Genomic DNA, 12,757 nt, shown 5'->3' on the forward strand with positions numbered 1-12,757 from the left:
AAGCGTGGTGGCAGGCTCCTGTGATCCCAGCTACTCGGGAGGCTGAGGCAAAAGAATCCCTTGAACCTGGGAGGCAGAGGTTGCAGTGAGCCAAGATTGTGCCACTGCACTCCAGCCTGAACGAGGTGACAGAGCGAGACTCTGTCTCAAAAAAAATATGTATATATACAGCAAATGAAAATTTCATAGCCACACAAACTGAGGCATGCAAAAATATAAGTACTCTGTTTGTCTACAACCAAACCTAATTTCTACCCTAAACCCAATTTCTGTCCCACAGAAAACTTAATCTCCAACATACATGTTAAACTCAGTCAAGAATAGGCAGCCAGCTGTGCCTGCCATAGACACATTCTCTGCTCTTACTGTGTAAGACGGTTTAGGGCAAAACTTCTGGTATGGAACAGGCTCTTTCTTCTCAGAGGCATTTTACACTGCTGCCCATCTGGTCTTAAAACACAATCCTGGCCAGGCGCTGTGGCTCACACCTGTAATCCCAGCACTTTAGGAGGCCAAGACAGGCAGATCACTTGAGGTCAGGAGTTCCAGATCAGTGTGGTCAAAATGGTGAAACCCCGTCTCTACTAAAAATACAAAAATTAGCCAGGCATGGTGGCATGCACCTGTAATCCCAGCTACTTGGGAGGCTGAGACAGAATTGCTTGAACCCAGGAGGTGGAGGTTGCAGTGAGCCGAGATTGCGCCACTGCACTCCAGCCTGGTGACAGAGTGAGAGTCCGTCTCAAACAAAGAAACAAAATCACCACAATCCTCCTTTGCTCAAAAAGGCCCCAACTGCAGCAAATCATACTATCTCCAAAGGAAAGCAGTCTGCACGATTTATTTGTTTGATTACTTGAGTTAGCATCAGAGCTTAGTATCAACGCTGGAGAGAAGAAAGGCAACAAGAAAAAAAATATTTAACTTGACTTATTGTAAATCTGAAGCAGAGAAAATCACCCAGGTGACTGAATTTATTTGAAAGTGACAAGATGAAGTTTCCTATATTGGGCAGAATAGGGGAGCAGGACAGGAGGTAGTTCAGGTTTGGACAAATAGAGAATTCACATCTTTGCACACCTGAGTTTGTGTGACTCTGGAATTTTGCATCTGCCAGAACTGCTTATGATTCTGTTGCCTCTAACAGACAACAGGCACCTCCGGGACACAGTTGTGGCTTTACGCATTTCTTTAACATCTCTTCCCTCCCGTCCACCTTTCTCAGTGCCTAGCACGAGATCTGCAGCATGCTAGGTGCTCTATGAAAATGTGTGTTTAATAAAAGATTGAGTGAATGAAAACATGAGCAAAGGAGGTTACTACAATGGGAAGAAACAAACCCAACTGATGTTTTTATTTTTTATTTTTGAGACAGAGTCTGGCTCTGCAACCTCTACCTCCCAGGTTCAAGCAATTCTCCTGCCTCAGCGCCCCAAGTAGCTGGAATTACAGATGTGTGCCACCACGCCTGGCTAAATTTTCCATATTTAGTATAGATGGAGTTTCACCATTTTGGCCAGGCTGGTCTCGAACTCCTGACCTCAAGTGATCTGTCTGCCTTGGCCTCCCAAAGTGCTGGGCCAAACCCAACTGATTTTTAAATCGATTTAACTGTATCCTAATTAAGGGAAGAAATGGAGAAATGTATATATGTATGAGAGAGAGAGGGAAAATCTCTGCAGAGAGAACAGAGCTATGATCACTAAGTAAAACAGAGGCAGCTTAATCAGATACCCAGACTGGGCCCCACCTGACTCCTACTGCAGATGGGTGGGCGGGGGGCGGGTAGAGGAACTAGAAGGTTCAGCTGGAGTGGTCTCCCCTTCTCCAGCTCCAGTCTCCCCACCTCCAACTCCCACTCCCACTGCCCTGGGAGGAGGCTTGGAAGCTGTGGGGAGGGGAGGCAGCTGAGTTGGGCTTCTAGAACGAGGCGGGATGGTGTGAGCTCAAACGCCCTGCAATTGCTGGAGCAACAGTGGCGACACTTGAGTTATTCACAAAGGCTGGAATTCAAATGAGGCTGGCACCACTCCAAGTCGCAGTAGCTTAGGAGAGAGAAAAGCATATTAAGTATTCATCAAGATCTTCGCGTTGCATGGGCTCTGAGGGTTCTCCATCTGCGTCCCTCCCTCTGTCACTGACTGGGGGTCGGGGGCGGGGGGTCCGCCAGAAGCACTTTATCTGTCAGTTTGTGAGCAGGAGCTGGGGGTGGGGGACTGAAGTTAGGCAGATTTGTCTCATCACATGATGGGGGACCTGTATCATGTGATGGCTCCGGTGATGTTGGAGGCGGCATGTGACTCCCAGGGCTACGTGGGTTCAAAACAATTTAAATACAAAAACACAAGCAGGTTCCCCTCCTCTCCTTTGCCTTTTGGTCTGGCTCTCCCCATCGCTGGGTTGGATGCCTGACTGAACGGAAAACCCGCCGTCTTGCAGCCACTAACCTGTGAGCGCTGGGTACCTGGAGAGCAGGCCCCTCTGCTGGGGGCCCCCAGGAGCGGTGCCCCATCATTTTGCAGCCCACTGACTCCCAGCCTGGTAAGTTACTGCACACTTTCAGCAATTATCTGCGAAGCTGTCCTCAACTGCCTCATTAGCATGCGCAGGGCACCCTCGCTGGGCACGTTGGAAGGGAAGTGCCTGCCGGCTCTGGGGAGCTGCAGCTCTCCGGCCCTGCCAGACAGACGCAGCCTTCCCAGGGAGCAGCGCTGCGCTGGTCTGCTGGGGTGGAAGCAGCTTCTCCCTCGCTGTTCTCCCTCTCCCTTCCCAGCACATCTTATTCCCAGCCTCTCCTCTCTCTGTCTTCCTCCTCCTAACCTCCCTCACCTCTCACCTTCCCCATCTCCACCCCCTCCCCTCAGATTTCTTTCTTTTTTTCTTTCTTTCTTTTTTTTTCTTTTTGAGACAGAGTCTCCCTCTGTCGCTCAGGCTGGAGTGCAGTGGCGCAATCTCGGCTCACTGCAACCTCTGCCTCTCGGGTTCAAGCGATTCTCCTGCCTCACCCTCCCGAGTAGCTGGGATTAGAGGCGCCCACCACCATGCCCGTCTAATTTTTTCGTATTTTTAGTAGAGACGGGGTTTCTCCATGTTGGCCAGGTTGGTCTCAAACTCCTGACCTCCAGCGATCTCCCCGCCTTCGCCTCTGAAAGTGCTGGGATTTTCACCGGGGTGAACCACTGTGCCCAGCCGGATTTTCTCTTTTTTTATTCATGCACCTCTCTGTCTCCCACTGCTTTTCTTAGGAGTTCCTCTCATCCTCTCACCAGGCTTCTTAAAATTATTTTTTCGGATACCTAGATTTTTGTCCTTTCTGTCCAGAACCTGAAAGAACGCTTCTAAGGACTTGGTGATTGGAAATCTACCTTCTAAAATATTTTCTTTTTTCACTAAGACAGTGTAGAGCGCCCAGTTCCTGTTGTGTGTACGTGTGTGCACGTATGTGTTAAGGGAGATGGATACATTGCTTGGGGCCATCAGAACTGGTTTCTTGGCTCCACATCCCAGCTCAGCGAGGGAATGATCAAGTGACAGGAGGCACAGTTACAGAAGTCAGGAGACAAGGCATTCGGACCCCAAACGTCTGGCTCTCTGTGGGAGAAACCAGGGTTCAAAGCAGAAGCCAAAAATGTAGGGCTGGGTGCTCAGGGACATGCTCAGGTGTCGAGAGGCATCTCTAGAGCTGGCTCAGAGTTTGGGGCCACACCTTTGCACAATGAGGCAGCATGTGAGCAATTTAGATTAATGTAATTGCAGTGGAGATGGACAGGGAGTGGACAGACTAGAATAATGTTGAAGGGGTAGAAATAACAAGTCTTGCTGATGGGTTACATATATTAGTTGAACCATGGGAAAGCCAAATGTGATTCATAAAATCATGGCAGTGGCCGGGCTTGGTGGCTCACACCTGAAATCCCAGCACTTTGGGAGGCTGAGACAGGCAGATCACCTGAGGTCAGGCGTTTGAGAACAGCCTGGCCAACATAGCAAAACCCCTGTCTCTACTAAAAATGCAAAAAATTAGCCAGGCATGGTGGTGCACATCTGTAATCCCAGCTACTCAGGAGGCCGAGGCAGGAGAATCGCTTGAACCTGGGAGGTGGAGATTACGGTGAGCCGAGATCCTGCCTCTTCGCTCCAGCCTGGGCAACACAGCAAGACTCTGTCTCAATAAAATACGAAATCATATAAAGTAAAATTAAATTAAATCATGGCAGTGTCTGTGGCCACAAAGAAAGGAGATGGTGTCTGTGTCAAAAGCTTCTGCTTCACTGTCATCTGAGCTATACCAACATCTGTTCAGCAAGAAACATTGAACTACAATAGAGCAGAATCCACTCAGTGCTATTTCTTTTCTTTTACTATTTTAATTTTAAATTCTTTTTTTTTTTTTTTTTTTTAGACGGAGTCTTCTTCTGTTTCTCAGGCTGGAGTGCAGTGGCGCAATCTCAGCTCCCCACAACCTCCTCATCCTGGGTTTTAGCAATTTCCTGTCTCAGCCTCCTGAGTAGCTGGGACTACAGGTGCACGCTGCTAAGCCCGGCTAATTTTTTATATTTTAGTAGAGACAGGATTTCACCGTGTGACTCAGGCTGGTCTCGAACTCCTGAGCTCAGGCAATCCACCTGCCTCGGCCTCCCAAAGTGCTAGAATTACAGGTGTGAGCCACTGTGCCTGGCTGAGAGGGTGCTATCTCTAACCCCATTTCCGAGATAGAGAAACTGAGACAAGGAGCAGCTCATTAGGTCACTTGCTTAAGGGCACTCAGCTAATAAGTAATAGAGCTAGGATTTAAGCCCAAGCAGTTTTCTCCAGAGCCCTCACAATAACAGCTTCAAAAGACAGCTATCCAGGCTGGGCGCAGTGGCTCATATCTGTAATCCCAGCACTTTGTGGGGGCCTAGGCAAATGGATCGCTTGAACCCAGGAGTTCTGGACCAGCCTGGGCAACATGGTGAAACCCCGTCTCTACAAAAAAATACAAAAAAATTAGCCAGGTGCGGTGGCGGACACTTGTAGTCCCAGCTACTCAGGAGGAGGATAGCTTGAGGCCAGAAGATCGAGGCTGCAGTGAGTCATGATTGTGCCACCGCACTCAGCCTGGGAAACAGAGCGAGACCCTGTCTTAAAAAAAAGAAACCAACCGAGAAATATATAACTGTAGACATACTTCAGTTGTGGGGGAGTAAAGGTAGGAATAGAGTTGGTCAAAAGAGGTCTTTCTGATGATGCAGTTTTTAAGTTGGTGTGTGAGAGAGGAGTAAAGGTCAACCAGATGGCGTATGGGAAGGCCTTGAGGAGGGCAAGGGCTCAGATCACTCCAGGAGCACGAGAATGCTGGTGCGCCAAACACTGTGTATTCCAGACCGTGTTAGATGAGGCTTTCCAGATTATGTGAAGCTCCGCAGCCCTGGTTAATGACTCAGGTTTCATCCTGGGATCAATGAGCAACTATTAAAGCATATTGTTTTATTTTATTTTTATTTTATTTTGTTTTACTTTAAGATGGAGTCTCACTCTGTCACCCAGGCTGGAGTACAGCGGCTCAATCTCAGCTCACTGCAACCTCTGCCTCCCAGCTTCAAGCAATTCTCCTGCCTCAGCCCCCTGAGTAGCTGGGATTACAGGCATCTGCCCCCAATACGCAGCTAATTTTCTTTTCATTTCTTTTTGTTTTTTCAGTAGAAATGGGGTCTCACCATGTTGGCCAGGCCAGTCTCGAAATCCTGATCTCACGTGATCCGCCTGCCTCGGCCTCTCAAAGTGCTGGGATTACAGAGATGAACTACTGTCCCCGGCCTATTAAAGCATTTTAAGTAGGGAAGGAGCATACTCAAGAGTTGCAATACGAAAAAACAAACACAAGAGGCATATCAGTCTTTGTTGCATTATAAACCACCTCAAAGCTTCATGGTTTCAAACAACCATCACTTACAGCTCATAACTCTGTGAGTTGGAAGTGGCAGCTGGGATCATCCAGGTAGTACTGCTGTCCTGGCCTAGATTCACTCATATAGATAGTCCATTGGCAGGTTGGTTGAGAGTTGTTGTTCTTGGCTATCTCACCCATGTGTCTGCTGATTGGCAGGTGCAATTGAAATGGACCAGGCCACGTGTCTCCTTAGCTAGAGGACTAGCCCAGTCTTCTTCATATGCCAGCTGGGTTCCAAACACAGCAGGGGAGGGGAAGCCCCAGTACACAGCATTGTTCAAGCGTCTGCTTGCATTGTGTTTGAGAGTCCCCAAGGGCGTAGACAAGTTACGTAGTCAAGTCCAGAGTTACAGGATGGAAAAAGATGCCTCTTCATGGGTGGAGCTACAGAATATCATATCTCTTTTTCTCAGACTACTTCGTGAATTCGAAAGGCTAATAAACTGGACACTGTCTCCCTCTAATTATTGGACGGAACTGAAAGACAAGAGGAAACTTGGGGCCAATTTTGTGATTAGAGTTAACTTTAGAACTGATTATCTATCAGACTTTGATTCTTTCTTGGAACAAGCATGGGTCTGTTTTGGTTATGGATTAGAAGGTGGAGGTGGTGCAGTAAGGTCTTCTCTTCTCACAGGATTTTTTGGGCATGACTTGGAGTCTTTTCAGGTTGTTCCCTGTAAGGAAATTTGTGCCATATGGAACTCAATGCCTTAAGTGTTCTAGGCAAGGCAAGAGCACATGCAAACATCCCCAGGCAGGAACTCTGGGGCTTATTTGGGAAACAGAAGGGAGGTGATTTAATTTAAAGTAATTGCAGTGGGCCTGGCATGGTGGCTCATGCCTGTAATCCCAGCACTTTGGGAGAATGAGGCAGGTGGATCTCCCCAGGTCAGGAGTTCAAGACCAGCCTGGCCAACATGGTGAAACCCCGTCTCTGCTAAAAATACAAAAATTATCTGGGCATGGTGGTGGGCGTCTATAATTCCAGCTACTCAAGAGGCTGAGACATCAGAATCACTTGAGCCCAAGAGGCGGAGGTTGCAGTGAGCTGAGATTGCCCCACTGCACTCCAGCTGGGCCACAGAGTGAGACTCTGTCTCAAAAAAATTAATAAATGATTTTAAAAATAATTTTGCTAGTGCAGAGAAGGCAGCTATAAAAAGAAAAAAAGGGAAAAATCATAAAGTAATTGCAGGGGAGATGGAAAGGGAGTGGACAGGTGAGAATAATGTGTAAGGAGTAGAAATAACAAGTCTTGCTGCTGGATCCCATAGGGTAGTTGAAGAAAAGGGACATATTAGAGAAGACACAAGTTGGTAACGCCATGTACTAAGATGGAAAGAAAGACGAGGAGAGGAGAAGAGTATTTTGTGGGGGGAGAGGGCAGGAAGAAATAAAGCATTCTGTGTTGAGCCCAGCAGACTTGAGATTCTGGGATATATCCAGAAAGATACACCATAGACAGTGGAATGTGCTCAAAGAGGCTTAGACTTGATACGTAAATTTGGAGACCAGCTGAGATCACTTAGAGAGTATAAAGAGAGGAAATCAAAGAGCAATGGGACTGGAACTCCAGGCTGCCCGCCATGTAGAAATCAGGTAACGGAGGCATCCATGCAGGAGGGAGAAAGGGAGGAAAATCAGAGTGTGGGTTCATGAAGCTAAGAGAGCAGAATATTTCAGGAAGGAGAAAGTGATCAACTGGATCGAATGTTGCTGAGATGTTGAATAAAATCATCATCTTGGAGAGGGGAAACACAGGCTGAAGTGAGCAGGAGGGATGCTGGGCAGAGCAGAGAATACAGAGCATGTGTTCCAAGTTGCAGCTGGGTGTGATGGCTCATTCCTGTAATCCCAGCTACTCAGGAGGCTGAGGTAAGAGGATCCCTTGAGGCCAGGACTAAGACACAAGCCTGGGCAACAAAAAAAATCACTCCCCCCTACCCCTACAGACTCTAAATTTTTTTTATTTAATTAGCCAGGCATGGTAGCACAAGTAATCCCAGCACTTTAGAAGGCCAAGGCAGGAGGAGTACTTGAGGCCAGGAATTAGAAACCAGCTTGGGGAACATAGCAAGACCCCATCTCTAAATCTGCTTTTTGATTAGCCAGGCATAGTGGTACATGCCTATAGTCCCAGCTACTCAGAAGGCTGAGGTGGGAGGATCAAATGAGCCCAGGAGTTCAAGGCTGCAGTGAGCTATGATCACACCACTGCACCCCAGCCTAAGCAACAGAGTGAGACCCTGTCTCAAAAATAAATCCAACGAAATTGTATAATTTTCACTGGAACATGTAAGTGCTTTGGCTCAAGCACCTGGAGATGGTATGGTGTAGTCAGGTTCAAGTTTTGCTGGACAAATTCCACAGAGAGACGAGGGCAAGATGTGAAGGGGGTTACTAGGGAATGATTGTAGAAGGAGCTGCAGACTCTAAGCATACCCAAAATGAGAATGGAACAGGAAGGAGTCATGGAGCATGCTTATTTATGGGTGGGCTCAATGCAATACAGGCTATGATGAGGTAGAAGAGCTGTGTTCTTGGAAGTAGCCCAGCATTTACATCACCTGGGAGCATTAGCACAATCACCTTCACCTGGGACCTTCTTAGACTAGCAGCCTATCAGGCTCCACCCCAAATCTGCATTTTCACAAGATCTTCAGGTGATCTGCGTGCACATTAAAGTTTGAGAATCATTGATCTAGGTTACCTTGTGAAAAAAAAAATGGTGCTATTCTAGGGTAGGTGAGAAGATAATGAACCCCAAAATGTCCCACTCATGTCTTTATGTTTTCTCCTTTCAAAACATCTTGATTTAGCAAAAGTTCCTTTTTAAAATTTTTCCCTCTTTCCCGGTTTTAATTTTTTTTATTTTAAAAAATTTCAATGATATATGAATAGCTTAGTAAAATCCATCATATTCTGATTAGCTTTTAATAATTTTCAACCAATAGCCAACATTGTTTTGTTTTTGTTTTGATACAAGGTCTTACTCTGTCACCCAGGCTGGAGTTCAGTGGCATAGCCACAGCTCACTGTGGTGTCAACCTCCTGGGTGGGCTCAAGTGATCCTCCCATCTCAGCCTCCCAGGTAGCTGGGACTACAGGTGTGCACTACCATGCCCAGCTAATTTTTATATTTTTTCGTAGATATGGGGTCTCACCATGTTGCCCAAGCTGGTCTCGAACTCCTAATCTCAAGCAATCAACCCATCTCAGCCTTCCAAAATGCTGAGATTACAGGCATGAGCCACCACACCTGGTCCTAGCCTTTCTTCTTTTCTAGCATGTAGTTCAGGCTATAAATTTTCCCCTATGCATGGCTTTAGTTGAAATCCATAAGTTTGACTTGTAATATTTTCAATATCATTCAGTTCAGAATATTTCATAATGTCCATTAAAAAAAGATTATTGGTTGGGCGTAGTGGCTCACACCTGTAATCCTAGCACTTTGGGAAGCTTGGGTGGGCAGATCACTTGAGGCCAGGAGTTCTAGACCATCCTAGTCAACATGGTGAAATCTCATCTCTACTAAAATTACAAATATTAGCTAGGCGTGGTGGCAGGAGCCTGTAATCCCAGCTACTCACGAGGCTGAGGCACAAGAATTGCTTGAACCTGGGAGGCAGAGGTTGCAGTGAGCCGAGATCGTGTCACTGCACTCCAGCCTGGGTGACACGGAGAGATTCTGTCTCAAAAAAAAGAAAAGAAAAACATTGTTTAAAATGCATTGCTTAATTCCCAAATACCTAAAGGAAGGTAGTTCTCTTTTGCTTATTAATTTTTTAGGAGAAAAAGGCATACAAATTTATTAATGTTCATAAACAAGATGCCATACAAAATATGAGATTCTGTTATTTCTATCTTGACAACAGTCAGAAAATATACTCTATATGGTTTTATTCTTTGATATTTGTTAAGATACTCTTTTTGACCCAGCATATGGTCAGTGTGGGCAAATTTTCCATGTGCACTTGAAAATAATGTATATTCTGCAATTGTAGGCCAAATTTGTTAATCATATTTTGCAAATCTTTATCTTCTTGATCTTGTGTGTTTGTGTTTTTTTTCAGTAAGAGACAGAAATGTGCCAAAATCTTTAACTGTAATTTTAGATTTATCTATTAGTTTTTTTGAGCTTTTTTTTTTTTTTTTTTTTTTTTTTGAAACAGTCTCACTTTGTTGCCCAGGCTGGAGTGCATGGTGTAATCATAGCTCACTACGGCCTCCAATTCCTGAGTTCAGGTGCTCCTCCTGCATCAGCCTCCCAAGTAGCTGAGACTAGAGGTGTGTGTCACCACACCCGGTCAATTTTTTAAACAATGTTTTGTAAAGATCAGGTCTCACTATGTTGCCCAGGCTGGTCTTGAACTCCTAGGCAATCCTCCCACCTCAGCCTCCCAAAGTGCTGGGGCTATAGGCATGAGCCACCACACCTGGCCAAGACAGTTTAATAATCCTAATGCCTAGTGTGATTGTGTGATTAAGAATTATGCTTCGTTGATTGCTTGTTGGCCTTTTGGCTAAGATCAAATATGAAGAAATATGCTTCTTTTGTTAATTGTATTATTTATATAACGAACTTATACTGCACCTTACCATGTGTCAGGTATGTTATTTCTAAAAGCTCATGTAGTCCTCATAACAACCCTAAAAAGGTAGGCACTGATGTTACCCATTGCGTAGGTGAGGAACCTGAGGCATGGAGAGACTGAATAACTTGCCCAGAGTCTTGTGCCTTGTAAGTGGTCGAGCCAGGCTATGTTACATCTTCTCTGTTCTTCAGCTATGCCTGCTAAGAATGACACAGTTCATATCCATGGATGAGGAGAGGATCCTCTCCCCTCAACGGTTCTGGAGATGTGTTGAAGACATTTGATTTTTATCTATGCCTTTTAATTTAATTTTCCATTTTATTCATTTATTTTGAGACACCCTTCCTCTGTCACCCAGGCTGGAATGCAGTGGCATGATCTTAGCTCGAAACCTCTGCCTCCCAGGTCCAAGCAATTCTCATGCCTCAGCCACCTTAGTAGCTGAAATTACAGGTGTGTGCCACCACATCCAGCTAACTTTTGTGTATATGTGTGTGTGTGTTTTGTTTGTTTGTTTGTTTTGATAGACATGGGGTTTTGCCATATTGCCCAGACTGGTCTTGAACTCCTGGCCTCAAGTGATCTGCCCGCGTCAGCTTCTGAAAGTGCTGGGATTACCAGCATGTGCCACTGCGCCCAGTCTATGCTTTCTTCAAGGCTATGACTGAGCTGCCGTCCGTTAGGAGTAATTACAGAAAACATCAATCGAACACTTTGCATGTGGCAGCCACTGATCTAGGTATTTTGCCTAGTGGTCTATCCTATTTTCTAAACAGTACCCTACTCCTAGCAGGCCCTCAGTAACTATTTGTCAAATAAATGTGGAATGATTTTAATCTGCATAGCTTTATGGTGTAAATATAATTATGATTCCCATTTTCTTGGTGAAACAACTGAGGTTCCAAGTAATTGACTTGCCCAGTGAATAATCTGTAGACAATAGTAGTGTGACTATATCCCAGCAAGTACACAAGATGATCTATTAGGGTGAAGAAGAAAACAATGGGACCTCTATTTATACGAATTCCTTACATCATTCTTTTTAGTTTCCATTTCATGAATTTTGTTGTTGTCGTTGTTGTTGTTGTTGTTGTTGAGACAGGCTCTCACTCTGGCACCCAGGTTGGAATGCACTGGTGCAATCATGGCTCACTGCAGCCTTGAACTGGGCTGAAGCGAGCCTCCCACCTCAGCCTCCTCAGTAGCTGGAATCACAGGCACATGCCACCACACCTGGCTTTTTCTTTTTCTTTAAAGTAGAGATGGTGTTCCATCGTGTTAGCCAGGCTAGTCTCGAACTCCTGGCCTCAAGTGATCCATCCACCTCGGCCTCCCGAAGTGCTGGGATTACAGGTGTGAGCTATGGTTCCTGGCCAATGTTTTGCAGTCTATGCAATAGTACAATAGTTCATATATATAAGCTGTAAATAAATAAATACACACATTTGCAGAGTTACAGGCTTAAAATATCTACCACTGAAGTGAATTTTTAAAAGAATTTTAAAACAATTGCTCTAAACCACTACCCTGTATGTTTTCTTCGAAGAGAATGTAACAAATTCATTTATAGCTTTCTTAATTGCCATGAGAACTAAAGATACATTCTTGCTGCCTTGACTGGACTGTGTTTTCTGAGTACCCATAGACAATATCCTCACCATCACTTGGAGTTAGTGAATTTAGAAACTTCACCCATTATTGAGGGTCTCACTCTCAGATATTAAATTGGAGAAGGGAAAATAGGGAACCTATTCTCTTTGTGTCATGAATTTAAGTAGCTGCTATTATAGACGCAATAAGAATTAATTCTGTTCCCCCACTGCCTGAGAATAACATTTGAAGGTAAGAAATTGCCTGTTCATTGAGGCATAAGTCAATAAGTAGAGTCAGCTAATGATAGAGCAGGGAACAATCAGATACAATGTAGTAAATTATGTTCTGTCATATTGTAATTCTTAATAACTCAGCTGTCACTCCAGACATGTTCACATTTTTGTCTGGAGAATGGAAAGAAATAAAAATTTCACTGTATTACATACAGACAAGGTAAAAATCCTGGGATGTGGGTGGAAGGAAAGAATTCACAGAAAATACTCTTGCATTGGAAGATGAAGGGTGAGTTAAGTTCATCAGGATGACGAAAGGAGGAACGGCAGAGAATGTCCCTGACACAGGGAACAAGACAGCCACAGGTACAGAGGAAAGGTCAGTTGTACAGGGGATGTGC

General features: G+C 45.2%; 1 protein-coding gene across 8 annotated transcripts in view; it reads left to right on the forward strand.

Moving 5' to 3' along the window:
- The first annotated feature begins 2,260 nt into the window (after positions 1–2,260).
- The window catches only part of TNRC6A (trinucleotide repeat containing adaptor 6A), a 221,366-nt gene continuing 210,869 nt past the window's right edge, over positions 2,261–12,757 (forward strand). For 7 of the 8 annotated variants that reach the window (XM_037740592.1, XM_037740593.1, XM_037740595.1 and 4 more), the window contains exon 1: positions 2,306–2,541. The gene's annotated coding sequence lies outside the window, so the exon portion shown is untranslated. Of the gene's footprint in view, positions 2,542–12,757 lie in introns of all 8 variants that reach the window. The other variant, XM_037740596.1, reaches the window with a different exon arrangement.

Source organism: Cebus imitator, unplaced genomic scaffold (genome assembly GCF_001604975.1).
Source record: "Cebus imitator isolate Cc_AM_T3 unplaced genomic scaffold, Cebus_imitator-1.0 Scaffold85, whole genome shotgun sequence".
Taxonomy (NCBI): domain Eukaryota; kingdom Metazoa; phylum Chordata; class Mammalia; order Primates; family Cebidae; genus Cebus; species Cebus imitator.